The sequence below is a fragment of the Ambystoma mexicanum genome, chromosome 14 (genome assembly GCF_040938575.1).
Source record: "Ambystoma mexicanum isolate Mex_15411 chromosome 14, UKY_AmexF1_1, whole genome shotgun sequence".
Classification (NCBI taxonomy): Eukaryota; Metazoa; Chordata; class Amphibia; order Caudata; family Ambystomatidae; genus Ambystoma; species Ambystoma mexicanum.
In genome coordinates this window covers 419,373,610-419,389,783 of record NC_090940.1, presented here as the reverse complement: position 1 = coordinate 419,389,783, position 16,174 = coordinate 419,373,610, and the positions used below count along the sequence as shown (strand labels likewise).

Sequence of the window (16,174 nt, the reverse complement as noted above, 5' to 3'; positions counted from 1 at the left end):
ATTTTAGAACCGTTTTTGGAAGAGCATGACTTGTTATTTCTTTAAGAAAGAGCTTGCACTTATGTGGATTTGCAGACTTGGGTTCTCCCCCCATGCTACAACGCAGTGTCTCTCTTTGAAGGGCACACACTTAGAATAGCGAATGAAAAATAACCCGAAGTAAAAATAGCGTTTGCTTAAAGCTCAGTGCGTCAAATAGAAGAATGCAGTTTTGACATGGCAGCATGGCACTGCTGAAGAAGAATGGAGCAGAAGAGGGGAATTGAAAAGAACCATTTCAAAGGTCTACATTCACAGCACATACCGTGTGGCTGCAGTTTACAGGCTAAAAAGGCCTTTGCAAACTTTGGTGGAGACCAGAAAAAGGGAACAGTTTGAGAAAGTTCTTAAAGTGAGATTTCAAAACTGAGACCACGGTCTGATGTGGGCCTGAAGAGAATTGTGTGGTGTCCGAAGGGTTCACCACATTTTTGGGGTTTAGCTTTAGTTGCTAGCTTTATCAGGCATGTCCATCTTGTAACCTCCTCAATTAGAAACATTATGCAATGGTTGGCAAAAATTCCATTTAGAAAAAAATTGTCTTGGATGGCTAATTTTCTATTTGTCCTTTCTTCCTAATTGCAATACATTTTATATCAAATGTGTGGGAGTTCTTTGCCTCTTAATTGTGTGCCTCTTTGGTTTAACGATGGGCTATTTTTCATTGGCTATTGCAACATTGAACCCCTTAAAGTGAGCTTTTGATGATCCTGGACCGAGAACCATAAACAATCCAAGATTTGGATTTCCCACAACTTGGCCCAAACTCATTTGGGGACAGTTTGTCACAGCACATCTTCAAAAACACTAAAACCTAGAGTGCTGGTGAAATTGTGTGCATTTTCCGTCAGATTTTCATCAATATTCATAAACACTACATATTCCTGTCTATGTGGTGGGTATTGGGCCACTTTTCTACCCAGAAAAATGTAACTTTTTTCAATATAGATAAAATCTCGATCTTGCTTTCATTTTATTCCAAGCAGTTTCAACCAGGTTGTTTACATACAGTTACGCGTGCCATTTTAACTACCTACAGAAACAACAAAGTGCCATTTCACTTACCCTTTATTAAAAAAGGAAAAATACTGAAATTGATTGGTGGGTAATGAAAATTAGGTTAAAAAGGTCTCGCACAATGGTGCAGAATGACAGTTGTAATATGTTGGATGTTTCTGCTGTATGACAGAAATCACTTGCTCTTTCTGGTAAAACCGTTTTCTGCATCATTTCACTTTGGATGCAAGGTGTTTTAACTCCCCAAGTCTCCACAGTTGTGTTTCACTCTGTCATTTTGCCACAACTTTTGATAACCCTCTGTCCTGTAGTGTTAAGAAAATCAAACGATGAATGATGGATTCGAACCTCTGTTGCTCTGCATGGTCTGACCAGCGCGTTGCCCCTGCGCTATCCTGCGCAATCTAGAAGGCATTGCTTTTTGTAGGTATGCAAAGAGGTTTGTCCATGCATTGCCTTGTACGGTCTGCAACTGTACCGAAGCGCACACACATCTCTACCAAATGACGTTTTACTGCCATCTCATCTTTAAAGCATAGATGTGAGGAGAAGCATCATGGGCCATCTTCCTGCTTGCAATTCATTACAAAAGAACAGAATAATTGTTTTCATGTACCAACATTTGCCAGCCAAATATTCCACTTAAGAAGTGTTCTAACCACAACACCTGCACTGGTTGGTCCAGTAGGTCTGTGTACTCGTGAGGTAAGCCCTCGGCGAAGGGCAAAGGGACTTCCTAGCGGAATTCTGGGTATTTGCTAATGTTCCTATTGTTGCCCATGAAGAAAACCAATCTTCTGGTAGTGGCTGTAGGGGTGAGGAATAGGACCCGTTACCTGGGGGGCTTTTCTCTGTTTGGTGCGCATTTGGATTAACTCCGCGCCTGGCTACTAGAAGGCTACGTTTGAGGATAGATTACATTTGGAACATAACTATTTAATAGACTGGTTAGCATTTCTTAAGGAAGGGTTTGAACCTATGGGGATACAAGAAATGTTGTCCAATCTATTTGGCATGTTGAAAACGATATACCTAGGTGTTGTAAGCTAGATACTAGACATGGATTATATTTGACCTCTCTGTAGTTAGACAAGGTTCTCCAACACTGGCTCTCTGTGACGTGCTCTGAATAATTCCCCATTGCCAGGGTGGGAATACTTGGTACTAGAAAAGCGATGTGAAAGCTATCGAAAGTTTGAATGTGCAGCCCATCGCTCTCATTGTGCTTGTGCCATAAAGCTCCTCTGCAGGAGGCCATCTTCCACTTCTTACTGCACGTCGTGTGCTTGGGAGTCGGAGTCCTTTGTTTTCCCCACTTGTAATCCCTTCAGTGTGAGCATCTCTCTGAATATCTTCATTTGAATCAAAGTTTTGCTGCAAAACGTTTCAGCACTTCCTCTGCTTTGCTCAGGTCTGTCTTTACAACAACAGAAAAATACGTTTGCAATTAAATCACATCGAAAATATTTGGCTATTAAAATACTGATTTATCTTTTTAAGGCTCTTTCACCGACCTCCATCTCACCTCCAAAGTGTTAAATGCTTTTTCTTCTGTTTCCTTTTCCTTTTGATTTTGAATTGAAAACATATTGTTTCCTGTCGATCTGGGAGTGCCACCTATTGGGGTTTTCTAGAATAACAAGACGGAGCTATTAATGCGTGTTCCATCTTCCAAATAGTTTCCCAAACCGAGCAATATTTCTTCATATACTTGAAATGCATATTTACGTCGGGACACCCCTGCACCGCCCTTCCATTTCCCGAATTCACCTTCCACTCTACGTGTTATCATACACGAAATAGATGAATATGGAAATATTTAGAGCTCTGTAATTTAAATCGTTTCATACCGAGAATACGACTGGATACCGTTTTTCTTAAGCTAGTCCGAATGTTTTCTCTAATCTTTCATCAAGTGCAGCCTTACCTCACACCTTATGACTAAAGAAATAGCGCCTCGGGATAGGGGAACGAAAATATTAGCTCAAGAATGGTATGGGGGAACGTCAAGGGTCACTAGGGGTAATAATCAGAACCAAGGGTACCGCGGGTGAGTTGTGTTTTTTTTTTTTATTTATTTTTTTGTTTTATTTTTTTATTTTTTGTGTCCTTTTTGTCCTTTTACTTTTCGTGTTCCAGCTACAGCACACAAAGCCACAATACTTCAACCCTGAAGGTTATTTACAAATTATTCTCGCTAATAGAATCATAAAAATTTTAAAATGAAATGTTGAGGCATTGTTAATTTAATTGAAGTTGAAAGCACAGTGGTTAATGTAGAATTTTAAGAATCTTATGAGCCTCATAGGCCGACCTATTGGATGAGTAATGGAGACGGGCGACCGCCTAACTGAAAGCAAGCAGGACTGCCGCAGATCAGCTCATTACTACCTATGAACTGCACTCAATAGAAGAATCATAAAGGCACTATAACAAAAGGTTAAGGCACTGCTTTAATTGAGGTTGTAGCGACTAAAGTTGAACTTTATGAATTTATGAAGGTCATTGGCTGACCCAATGGTTGAGTCATTAGGGTGGTTGTTCGCCTAGCTGTAATCTAATTGTAATCAAATTATATTGCCACTGATTGATTTGTTAATGAATTTAATGTTAATCGATGTTTCAATAAATGGATTTTGACAAAAAAAAGAAATGGCGCCTCAAGATTCTACCAAAACTGACAAGACATCTTCAAGAAATGTGATAAATGCTACAGAAAGGTTTTCCTCAAAGACACTCATGAATATTGCCTCTACTACCTGCACCCAAACCATATTCCAGAAGATTGCAGGATCTGCAGAAAATGTTCACATTAAACACTTCAGGACAGGAGGCGACTTCTTCTTTTCCTGAGTGAAGGTGCGGTGCAGTAATCTGTTTAGGAGACCCCCGTACTGCCCCTGGTTCACTCGAGGAAGAGAGTCCAGGGCCAAACACCCCACTAAGAACGGGCACAGACAGAAGACAAGGTATCACTTGGGGAAATGGGCGAAAGGCTCTGACCTGGCCCGGACTACTGTGGAACCTTTTAGGGCCTCCCTGATTCTTGCTTTCACTAAAAGACCCCACCAATGTTAGGGGCACCTGGTGTGACCAATGACCGTCGATAAGTATGGAATCGCCATCGGGTACGTTGACAGCGGATACTTCTACAGCGTCCCCGTCCACAAGACCACAGTCAGCAAGTGGCTCGTCAATGGTGAAGATGGCACTTAGCATCATTAAGTCGCCATCCATGGCCCTGTCAACATCCTGGACCATGGTTAGTTTCCAGGCAACGACAATCCTTCTATCATCCGGGCCTCATACATCAGTCAATGCATCAGCCGTCCATTAACAAGCAGTCAACGTCGTCCACAGGAAGGTCAACCACTTAATTCACAAGCCCCTCGTCTTCAGGGAAGCAGTCCACACAGGGGATTACCATCCATGGAGAAATCAACGGCGAGTCAACCGACTATGGTTTCAACACTGCGAAGAGCAAGGCTATCCAGGAACTGCGTCATCCGCTAACGTCACCAATATCCGAATTCCCAGTAGTGCAAACAGTGGTGTTGCAGGATTCCTCAGGGGATGAGCAGGAGTCGGGAAGGCAGACAGAGGTGCGTGCATATAAAGATGACCTAGCCTTGGTTTCCTCTTCAGAATCTGGCAGAGAATAAACAATCCCAAAAGCCCTCCTCCCATTTTACCAGGGCATGGTTCAGGGCTACCAGAAAAAAAACAGAAAGGAAACCTGAAGGTCCCCGCCCAAACCTATGGGGGTGGGTGGTGTTCACTGGTGCGGAATACCAGTTTTGAAGGAAAAGGGCACTTCCCTTCGACTACCCCAAGCACCCCCCTGGGACTACAGCTACACAATAATGTGAACCCAGATACTCATCAGAAGAGGAACAATGTTAGGACCTTAGTGATGCATACGATTCCCCATGAGCCATATAACAGGAATGTTCCATATAACCAGTATGATCCTCAAGGAAGCCTCTTATCATAGGGGGGGCGAGGAGGAACATGGGGCACACAAGGATATAGGGATTAATAGGATGACTAGATAATACTGAAGGATGACGAGCCTGAGGCAGAAGGCAGGGATTCCAACCACCTCCGATGACCGTCTCCTTCAAACAGATGTGGAATGCGGCTTCACCTTTTCACTTGCAGGTTGTTTCCAAAGCAAAATAGTGTTTTCTGTATGAAAGGAGGGACGCGCAGTGCAGGAGCACCGTTAACGTTTCCATTTTAGACCATGTTTGTCAAACGGGTGCCCTCATGCTACAGACTCCTTTTATTAGCGCACGCCTTTCATGGCCTGACTGTATATGAAATACAGAGCCCCTGCTGGCCACTCACTTTGCCCCGGGCATGGGGAATTAGGAAGCATTCAGAAAGAAAGTATCCTCATCCGCATTTGACAATACAGCTCACTAATGTCCTTGGGGTCACAACTAGATATAACCTAGAGATGTGGTTTAAAATAGACAAATTAATTTAGCAGACACTCAGCGACCTGCAGCTGAAGGCTGGACCAGTCATGAAGGAAGGGGAAACTGTGTCCCGTCACTCCATCGATACCACAATGGACATAGACTCTTGGTTCAGACCACTAGCAAGCAAGCCACTATTGAGGCAGCAAGCTTAGATGAAAGCTACACATTGTCAGCCAGTGATCCAGGTGCTGGTTCACCTTCATCAGCGGGTTGTTCAGCGAAGCCATCAAGGACACCCTCAAAGCAATAAAGGCAGACATTGTCCCGGCTTGCTGACCCTCCTTCAGCCACCCCCCTCTTTCTTCTCCTTTCCTCTTTTCTCCCCGGATGAGGTGGCTAGACAAGTCCGATCTATGAAAGCCTCATCAAAACGGGTCCATCCCTGTACCTCTAAAACCATTAAGGACCACATTGATACCCTCGCTCCGGCCCTTGCCGATTTCTGTAACCATTCTTTTGCCTCTGGATCTTTCCATTCCCACCCTGAAGCACTTGATTGTGCATCCTCTCCTCAAGAAACCCACAGCGGATCCCTCCTGTCCGGCTAACTACTGCCCAATTTCCATTACTGCATTCTTGGGGAAGCTCCTGGAAAAGCTGGTCATATCCAAGCTAATTAGCAAACAATGGGGCAATTTCTATAAGTAGACAGGGTATTGTCCTTAGATATTAACACAAAAAGTTGGACAATACAAAACTGTGTAAAAGCTACTAGCAATCACCTAAAAACCCAAGAGTAGGTCCAGATCGTAGAACCAAACCCTAAGAAAAGGTTTTATTTATTTTACTTATTTTACTGTGGGGTGGACTCAAATCTATTCAAAGAAGAATAGAGCAAGGTTGTGGCTGAAGACCGGAGGATAGAGCGAAACAAGGGTGCTATCCCTGCCTAAAGTGCACTCTTGACTAGGTTGCGGTGTTACAACGCCTGTCTATTAGTGACAGAATAAGAGTAAAATTGCCACTTCTATAGTATGTAATACATTCAACCTTGGGAGTCACAGCCCACTCTTCTCGATTGGCTTAAATCGGAAGAGACTACCAATAAAACCAGGGAATTGAAAGGAGAGTCAGCCCATGAAAGTGAAGAGTCAATTTTTCTCTTCAGACTAAACATGTGACATCTAATGGGATTGACAATTTTTAATAGCCCATTGATTGTCACACCGCTCCTGGGGTACTCAAACGTAAAAATGACACAACTTCGGGAAATAGGATAAATTCCCAATCCCACAAACACACACAAAGACCATACAATCCCCGCTTCCCATGTGGAATCAACTTATTGCTCATGGAAAGTGGGACAATGTAAAAAGGTTTGCTCAAAACTAAAATGGGGGCAAGTTGGAGCCCTTTTAGATGATACAAACACCGTCGACCGGTTTCAGTGGCTTAGGTTTAGTGACGCCACATTCTTCAGGACAGTCTAAGCTCCTCACGAGTTGGTGCATTTTATTGTACAACAACCAATTTAATGAGGAAAATGGTTAAAAACAGTAGATGGCATGGTACATTACCACCCTGCAGTAGGTGTCATGGAACTGGAACAGTCTGGGAAGGAACCTGTGGGATCAACAAAATGAACCACAGTTACTAGGAAGCTGCTAGATTCCACCTATTGGATTTAGGATGGCATAACACGAGTTTGCCAACCACAACAAACACAGCACCATGGCTATCACATAACACCACCTCAATTCCCAATCTCGATATCAAGGTCTCATCTCTTGGTGTCAAAGAGTGCCACCTAAATTTATTAGCCACAATGTTATTTTCGAAAAGTAACCACAACATATGTGATAATTCTAACGGTGGTATGGAATGCTCTTAAAAAAAACTCCTTGAATCGTGTTAACAGAAGAATCTCAACTCACCCTTGGTATTCACTCCCTTTTGTTCTAAAGACTGGTATGTCACAGATTAGTGCCCAACTTTTACTGTCCAGTCCACGTGTAATACATCTGTGAATAATTACAAGGTTTATAATGATATTCAAACAGACTGGATATCAGAAGCTCTCAATTTAGAGCCACCACAGTTTATATCACATGGGCGATTATGTTAGAGCAAAGATATAAGGGGGAACAGAGAATCATATGGTCCCGGCCAATAACGGCAGGCTTGCTTTTTATTAGCAAGATCTGCAGTCAAAGGTAAGGGAATAAATACAGCTACAGAATTATCCCAAGTGCAATATGGAGCATTGAAACATCCCTGCAGTCAAGAGTATTTGCATGTACTTACATGAAAAATGCATAGCACGGACGCCTTTTTGGTCATAAGCGCGGCGCTCTGCATCGGCACGTCTATCCCCTATAACTCAGATCCCCGTGTGTTAAGTAGGAGACAAGGAGGCAGTGGCCTTTCCTTCGTATGTCACGTGACTTGCATTCGTGTGTCACGTGTTTGTGCCTCTGCCTCCGTATTTGGCCAATTCGTGTACATTAATATGTCACGTGACATCCACGTGTCACGCGCACACGCGCCCGCCTCTTTAATGGCCGGCCTGTTGTCACGGAAACACCAATGACGCCCATCAACGCATCATTGGTTTCAATTAGTATATCACGTGACATCCACGTGTCACGTGCACATGCGCGCGCCTCCGTAGCGGCCGGTCCGTTCTCATGGAAGCACCAATGAAGTACATCAGCGCGCGACAGACACGGCAACCAAGGTTTTTGTACATAATTTAATTCCATTCTAAGCCCCACCATCTCCAAGCTAAACCTTCTTTCCGACTCTGCTGGCTCACTCCATGACAACCAATCTGGGTTCAGAGCTGCCAGAAGCACGGAAACTGCTCTCCTGAACATTCATGAAGACCTGCTCTCTAATTTTGACTCGAACATTCCCCCTGTCCTCGTCCTACTTGATCTCTTCTCCTGCTTTCGATACCATCCTGCTCAATCATCTCCGTGACAACCTGGGTATCACCGATCCGACTCTGGCCTGGCTGACCTCTTTCCTTTCTGATCGACCCTCCCAGGTAACACTTGGGTCCTTCCTATCCTCTATCTCCATCTCTACATGTGGTGTTCCCCAGGGCTCTAACCTCTCGCCCTGGCTTTTCAACCAATACCTGGCAACTCTCGCCTACTGCATTTCCATTTTCTGCTCAAACTTTGAGTGCTATGCTGATGACACCCAACTCATTTTCAGGCTTCCCTCAGGCACCTCCCCTCCTTCCCTCTTCTCCTACTGTCCAACCGCTATTCAAAATTTGTGTGCCACCACCGATCTTTGTCTAAATACCAACAAGACTGAGATCCTCCTCATTGGTACACCTTCACCATCCTTACCCCTCACTCTCTGGCTGGCCTCCCTTGGCCCTCCTCATACCCCTACCTGTGAGGCTAATAATCTTGGGGTCATCTTTGACTCCACACTTTCCTTCTCCGCACACATCTCTGACACCTTTTAAAAAGTCAAACTTCTTACTGCACCTCCTTAGATGTAACGCGAGCAGGTCATTCAGCCAGTTCCACAGGATCAAAAAGGATGCGGTTTCTATTCTCTATATTTCCTCATCAGAAAAAATAACAAGTGGTGACCTATACTAGATAACAGGAAGCCAACATGAACATCAAGAAATTGTCATTTTGCATGACCTCCCTGCAAATGGTAAATGCCCTGTCTAAAGTACAAGGATTTCTTCACCACCATCGATCTACAGAACACCCTTTTCTACGTCCCAATTAGGCCATGACACAAGTGTCACTGCCAACGACTAGTATTTGAAATTCACGGCCCTCCCATTTGGCCTCTGCTCCCAAAAATGTTCCAAACTGTATTGCTTCCGTGTGGTTGAGATGGCAAGGATACAGGATCTGGTTGGGTAGTCCAGGCCCTGTTTCACCGCCCGGTCACAAGACGCACATGTCGCCCCATATAGAGTCTGGACGACCTCAGCTTTGCCGTCAAATACAAAATGTCTCCACTGAAATCAATTTAAGAAAGTCTTTTTGCTGGGTGCCGATATAGACTAAACTATCCCAAGGGTGTGACCGACACAAAAAGCAAACGCTACTTGTGAAAGCTTGTCACCTGAAAACCGGGAACTCTTTTTACAGTAATGGCACTTCTCACTCTCCTAGATGCTAGGTCCTTCTGCAGGACCAGGTCATATCCTAAGAGATACCTGCAGTTATGCCCTACAACGGTGGAAATGCATTGCCACCCTATCTGTGCGTCTTCCATTTCAGGAACTGGAACCATCCGCCACCATAAGAAAATATGTCGCCATCATTGGCTGGGGGAGCGCATATAGGCACACTGACAAGAAGGGGCCTTTGGCCCAAAGAGGAGTCCTCTGCACATAAATGTTTTGGAGCGAATGGCAATGCATCTCGCACTTCGGAGAATCATTAAGGGATCCTCTAAAGATTCAAATGGGCAATGCCATCTCAGTTCTACATGAACAAGAGTGGTACACAGTCCAGCCTGCAGTCTGTGAAAGCAGGTCTATGGAAATGGGTGTTTCAACACAGCATATATTTACAGGCGGGGTGTGACGAACACCCTGGCAGCTTCACTCAGCAGGAGCATGTCACAATGCACCTCCTTGCAACAGCAACAAACAGTCCTTTTCCAGCCATTACCCCCAATGAGACTTGGAAGGGAAGGCATTCTCAGTTCTGTAGAAACCGATTCCACCATGCATTCCCGCCAATCCAGGCAATATACAGGCTGAAGAAAGCTGCGTGTGAAATGATTCGGATAGCTTCATTGTGGCACTTATCAATAAACCTGTCATACAAGCTCCCGGTCGCACCTGATCTCCTGACCAGGGAAGTATCAAAATCTCTCGTATACGTGCCCGCATAATTTTCTTTTACAGATTGGTTCCTGAAAGGTCAAAACACGAATATCTAAGTTTGGCAGGTAGCGCTCATACCACTAGGAGAACATATTCTAAGAAATGGCATTGTGTCTCTGTATGAGCAGTGGAGAACAGTCTAGATCCCCCAAGCGTGCATCTGCACCAAATACTTCCCTGCATCTTAAAAATTCCAGTATGCAGCAGTCGTACCTGAGAGTCCACTTGTCAACGATTGAGTATTATCAGCGAGGCTCATGCATGCCTACGGTTTTACCTGTGCCCATTGCAAAGCAATTCCTTAAAGGTAACCTGTATCTTTTTGCTCCTTCAACTAAGCCGGCTCCTCCATGGAAGCCGAACAATGTACTATTTAGGCTGATTAAGGCACCATTCGAACCTATGCACATAGCGGACCTGAAGTACGTATCTTGGCAGTTGCAGGTCTTCCGCAAAGAGCCCAAGCTGCATTGCACACTCTTGACACCAGAAGAGCCCTGTGCGGTTTCGGCCAAAAAGACTGAATCCAAATGTCTGACCCAACTAAAAAAATTCAAAATGGTTCAACTTTTGGTAAGTATAACATAAAAAGGACTGCAGGGGTGTCCCCCGCAATCCCTGCTCACTATACTGTGAGCGGTAGTTGCGGGGGACAACACCCTGGCAACTGTCCCGCATTCACAAAAAAAAGGCTGTGGGGCTGTCACCCGCAACACCCCGCTCACTATACTGTATGAGCGGGGTGTTGCGGGGGACAACCCTGCAGCTGATCCCAAGAGAAAAAAAAGGAAAGGACCCTGCACTGCCGGTTCCCGATCTCGAAAGTGAACAGGGACACAGCGAGACGGAATGCAAGTTAAGGGGGTGTGGGTGGGGGTGTGTAGGGGTTTGGGCTTATCGGGAATGTTCAGGGGAGAAAAGACTGAAGATTATTTCAGGAAAAAAATAATCTTCAGTCTTTTCTCCCTCAAACATTTCCGCTTCGGGCATTCAACCCCAAATCCCCTGTGCTACTACATACACCGGACACAAGCCATAAGAAAAACAGTCGAGCTCTGTGTTGCCTTTGTTCTGGCCAGTGAACCTTGTGTGCTTTCCAAGCAGACTATAGCATGGTTTATAATGTTTTGCATAAGAATTTTCCACTCCACAGTAGGTAGATCGATCCCTCATTGATGCTCCAACTGCCCACTCCACCACAGGCAAAGCAGTTATTACTGCCTTCCATGCTGGGGTACCCATCCAGGATATCTGTAGAGCAGCTACCTGGAAGACACATGTCTTTAACAAGCACCACTTCTGGACTCCAGCACTAGGGCAGAGATAGCTTTAGGACCGGTTGTGCTCTAGCTTCTTTTCGTTAAGTAAGACTTCATAGCCTCTCCACCTGCCTGTTTGCATTGTACTGCTGGCTACTCTATTCAGAACATGAATCTCTGAGATGCATACAATGCTGGAGTAAGAAACAAGTTCTTGTGACAAATCTGAAGATGCCGTCCCTTCTACCATAGGGGGAGACCTTTCTCATGTGGCAAGGGCGTGTGATCAACAGTACAATAGTCCCCCTGGGGGTGGTGCACCAAGGGAGGGTCACATGGGGTAGCTAGCCCTCTGGGATTGGGGACGACCATCGGAGAACGCAGTATGACTCTGCTTCAATACACTTAACCCTCCCCGCCCCCCCCCCCCCCTCTTTGGATAGAGCCAATGTTATGTTGCTAAGTCAGTCAGTCAACCCAACAAACATGACCAGACTGAAAGACCAGAAAGTACAAACTGTTTTATACATATAGTTTTGAAACTGGTATTGTGAAAAAATTCTCGGCAGAGGGCGCTGTGCACGGGGTCGTGGTGTCTGTCCCTCAACAGCCTACATACCGCATTGACGCACCCGTTCGCTTCAGTTCTGTTTTTCTGATTGTTTCGCTCTCGTGTTAACAGTGCACTTCGAATTTTCTTCAAGAAAATGTCTTCTTCTACCCCTTCTACTCCCAAGACGGAGTTCAAAAAATGTGTCGACTGTGGCTCTAAAATGTCGATCACTGACACGCACTGTGTTTGTCTTTGGTGCCTGGGTTCAGACCATCGGACCGGCGACTGTGGCTCCTGTCGGTCGATGACGGAGAAAGCTCTTTGTGAGAGAAAAGGTAAACTGGCTGTGGGTTGGGAATCTTCCAAGGCCTCTTTGAAGACCATTTCGAAGGCCTCTTTGAAACATAAAAAGTCAGAGATTAGGATCGGCGCAAGCATTCGAAGAGATCCCAATCACATAGTAGATTGAGGCGTTCTTCATCTTCTTCAAAGAAGGAAGGAGATCTGTGTCTCATCTTCTTCAAAGAAGATGAAGAGGAGACACAGATCTCCTTCCTCTTAGTCTGACACATCTACCAAATTGGTAAAATGTCAGACTAGGTCGGATTCCCCAAGAAAATGGGAAGAATTCAAAAAACAAATGATGGTCTTTCAGAATGCGGCCTGACCCCCACTCAAAGAAACCTCGAAAGAGTCAGACCCCGGTCGCTCCCTTGGACGATGCAGGAGAGTCTGAAACTACTAAGGCTAAGTCCAGGAATCTCGACCCGACGTTAAAACGTTGAAGGCTTCTCGAGATTCAAGTGATTCTCCGGTAATGGCAAAGAAACATAAATCGTCAAAGCACAAGTTAATCGACGCCAACTACCTCGACGCTGAAGCAGAAGGATAAATCGGCTACTTTATCGAAGTCGTCGTCGACTATTTCGAAGAATCCTTCGATTCCCTCGAGACAAACAGGGAAAAAAAGGTACACACATTGACCTAAATCAGACAGTCCATGTCCTCGATATTTGAGGAAGAAAGTGTCTCAGAGGAAGAAATATCTCCTTTTGGAGTAAAGTTTGGCACTAGTGATGTGCCAGAGGAATTGATTGACCCTGAGTCAAGATTGAGAGACCTGTGTGATACCCTTCACGCTGCCAGTGGCATATATACGTCACCCAAGTTAGAGTTTCAAAAACCTGATCCTGCAGAACATGCCGATTCAGGGTACAGGACCTTGATGAACAGAGTTGTTCAATATATGGGTTGGGGCAGGTCTTTACCAACCTTTAACAGGATGATATGACCGACATCCTGGACCAGGGCCCCCAAAAAGACCCAGTTCTTCCCTTTCATAGGGTTCTTCAAAGAATAGTGGTTACAAATTGGGAGACTCCTCAATCTGTTGCAGCAGTCAATAAAGACTTTCCCAAAAAATATAGGCCATCGGGCAAAGACCCTGATTTTCTGAGTAAGTACCCTACACCTGAAAGTCAATTGGTACAAGCTGCTACTTCCACGAGACAATCTGCTTATCCATCAATCCCCCCAGATGGAGAGGATAAAAAGGTGGATGCTTGGACCCGCAAGGTATTTTCCTCGGGGCAGTATGGCCCTTAAATCAGCAAATGTTACCTGTACCCTGGCCAGGTTAACCCATACCCTGTGGGATTGCGTAAAGGCGGCGGCTGAACGTATTCCAGAAGGCGAAGAAAGGGAAGGCTTTCTGAATATTGTGAAAGATGGGAAGAAGGAAATCGGGGAATGTCTCCAATTCCAATCTGGATCGGATACTGTTGACCGCATCAGCAGACCCATGGCTGCAAACACAGTACTGCGCAGATTTGCGTGGTTGAGGAAGTCTGGGTTTGCACCAGACGTACAGGCCAGGCTACTCAACATGCCTTTCGACGGCTCGAGGCTGTTCGGCAGTAAAGCTGATGAGAGCTTAGAAAAACTGCAGACCTCCAAGGCGGCGGCTAAGTCACTTAGCGCCTCTATGCGACAGCCTCAAAAACCTTATTCCGACTCATCTTCATGGAGAGGTCGTTCTTTTCGATAGTATTAATTTGGTAGAGGAAGAGGACAGAACGCACAGAAAGGTATTGGAAATTTCCCTCGTAGTGGACGAGGAAGAGGTGCGAAATCAGCCTCAGCAGTGGCATCTTTGCCCTGAGCCGCTCCTGCAGCCACTTCCAAAGCTCTCTGAGGCCTTAGCATACAAGACCCCGGTGGGAGGCAGAATCTCTCAGCATCTGAACGAATAGCGGGGCATTACTTCAGATGCTTGGGCACTGGAAAAAGTAGCTCAAGGTTACTGCCTTCCTCTACGTCATCAAGCCTAATGTACAATTGTGTGTCGTCGTTTTTTGTAAAATATCCATCAATAGATGAAAATACAAATTGAACAAAAGTGGCGAGAATGCGGAGCCCTGAGGGACTCCGCAAAGTTGCGGGAGTGTGTCAAATAGAAAACCTCCCATCTGTACTTGTTGTTTACACTCTCTTAGGAAGGAAGAGGAAACCCATTTAAGGGTACTTTTTGAGGCGTTCTCCACGGTTTCCAGATGTTCTAATAGAACTGCATACTCAACCGTGTTAAACGCTGCAGATAGGTTGAACATTACGAGCAGGCATAACTTACCTTCATCCACAACAGCTCATACCATACCGCGGTTAGTGCTGTTTCAGTCCCAAACCTACGTCGACACCCTGAATTAATGGGATCCAATAGGCCCGCTCTGTCAATGTAATTCTGAAATTGAATTGTAGCCACTTTTTCCTAAAATTTTCCAAGCCGTGGAAGGCCTGCTATGGGGCTTTAATATGGGACGTTAATTCTGCAAATTGTCAGCATCCAGATTTGGCTTTTTCAACAGGGGAGAGACGACCGAAAGTTTTAGTTCTGCTGGCACAATCCCGTGGGAGAAAGATGTGTTAATAAAGTTTGTCACAAAAAGAGTAAGTCTGAGGCAAAACCAGAATTCTGTGATGAGATAGAGGGATCAATTTACAGTAAACTTCAAGTACAAACCTGTTAGACTGGGTATTCAGAAATTCCTCAATCGGTCGAAGCCTCCAATTTTTCATGTAATATTTCTTTATATTTGTTAGAAGAAACTTTACTCGTTTCGGGAAGAAGAAGCCCTTCATCAGGACTTGATGATTTACATCTGTCAAACAGAAATTGAGAAATATCACAATTAACACCAAAAAAGGATCATTGGAAGTCTATCACAAATTCTTACAAAAATAATAATTAGACAGTTAAACACAGTGGGTAGTAATCAATCTTTGCTTCACTAGGCAATGGGGGAAGTCCCCAGTCTACACTGTAAAGCCATGTTTCAACCCTACTATGAAATGACAAATGTTATTCGCCAAATGACCTCAAATTGTGCTATTTCCTTCATTTCTCTTCTTTTTTTGGGTCTGTTTTACCCAAATAATATGTAAAATGTACTATTTGCAAATCACTCCCTATTGATTTCATCAGGTGGAGAACACCCAACTCCTAGTTTTAAGCAACATTTCCAAAATCTCATTTATAAATCCCATTTACCTCTCACCTAAAATTCTGAAAGCAAAATCTTCTAGAACGGCTTATACTCACCGTCTTCCCCAACCCAAATTCAAACAGGCAAAAGCGGGTGGCTCGAGATTCCCGATTATTGGTGCCAAACAATGGAACTTACTCCCACCGGGCCGGCGAGCTGAGCAGTCATACTGGACCTTCCGGAGATCACTAAAAACATGGCTGTTTGCTTAATTGTCATCTGGCTTCTTTCTGATCTACTGTCCTGATGTACATGTCATGTTGAGTAACTGGTTGATGTAACAGCGCCTTGATGCCATTTGGGTTTAGTGCGCTTTGTAAATGAAAAATAAATAAATATGCTTGCTATCTGTAGTGGGTTGTCCCCTTGCGACCCATCGTTAGGGTACCATCCAATCATAAAGTGTTGCACCTATAAGAAATATATGTAGCTTAGCAGTGTGAACCAATGAATAGTAA

The 16,174-nt window shown here is 44.7% G+C and overlaps 1 protein-coding gene across 2 annotated transcripts in view; it reads left to right on the top strand.

Moving 5' to 3' along the window:
* Positions 1–16,174, top strand: part of CNIH1 (cornichon family member 1) — a 236,682-nt gene that overhangs the window by 88,821 nt on the left and 131,687 nt on the right. The window lies entirely within an intron of this gene.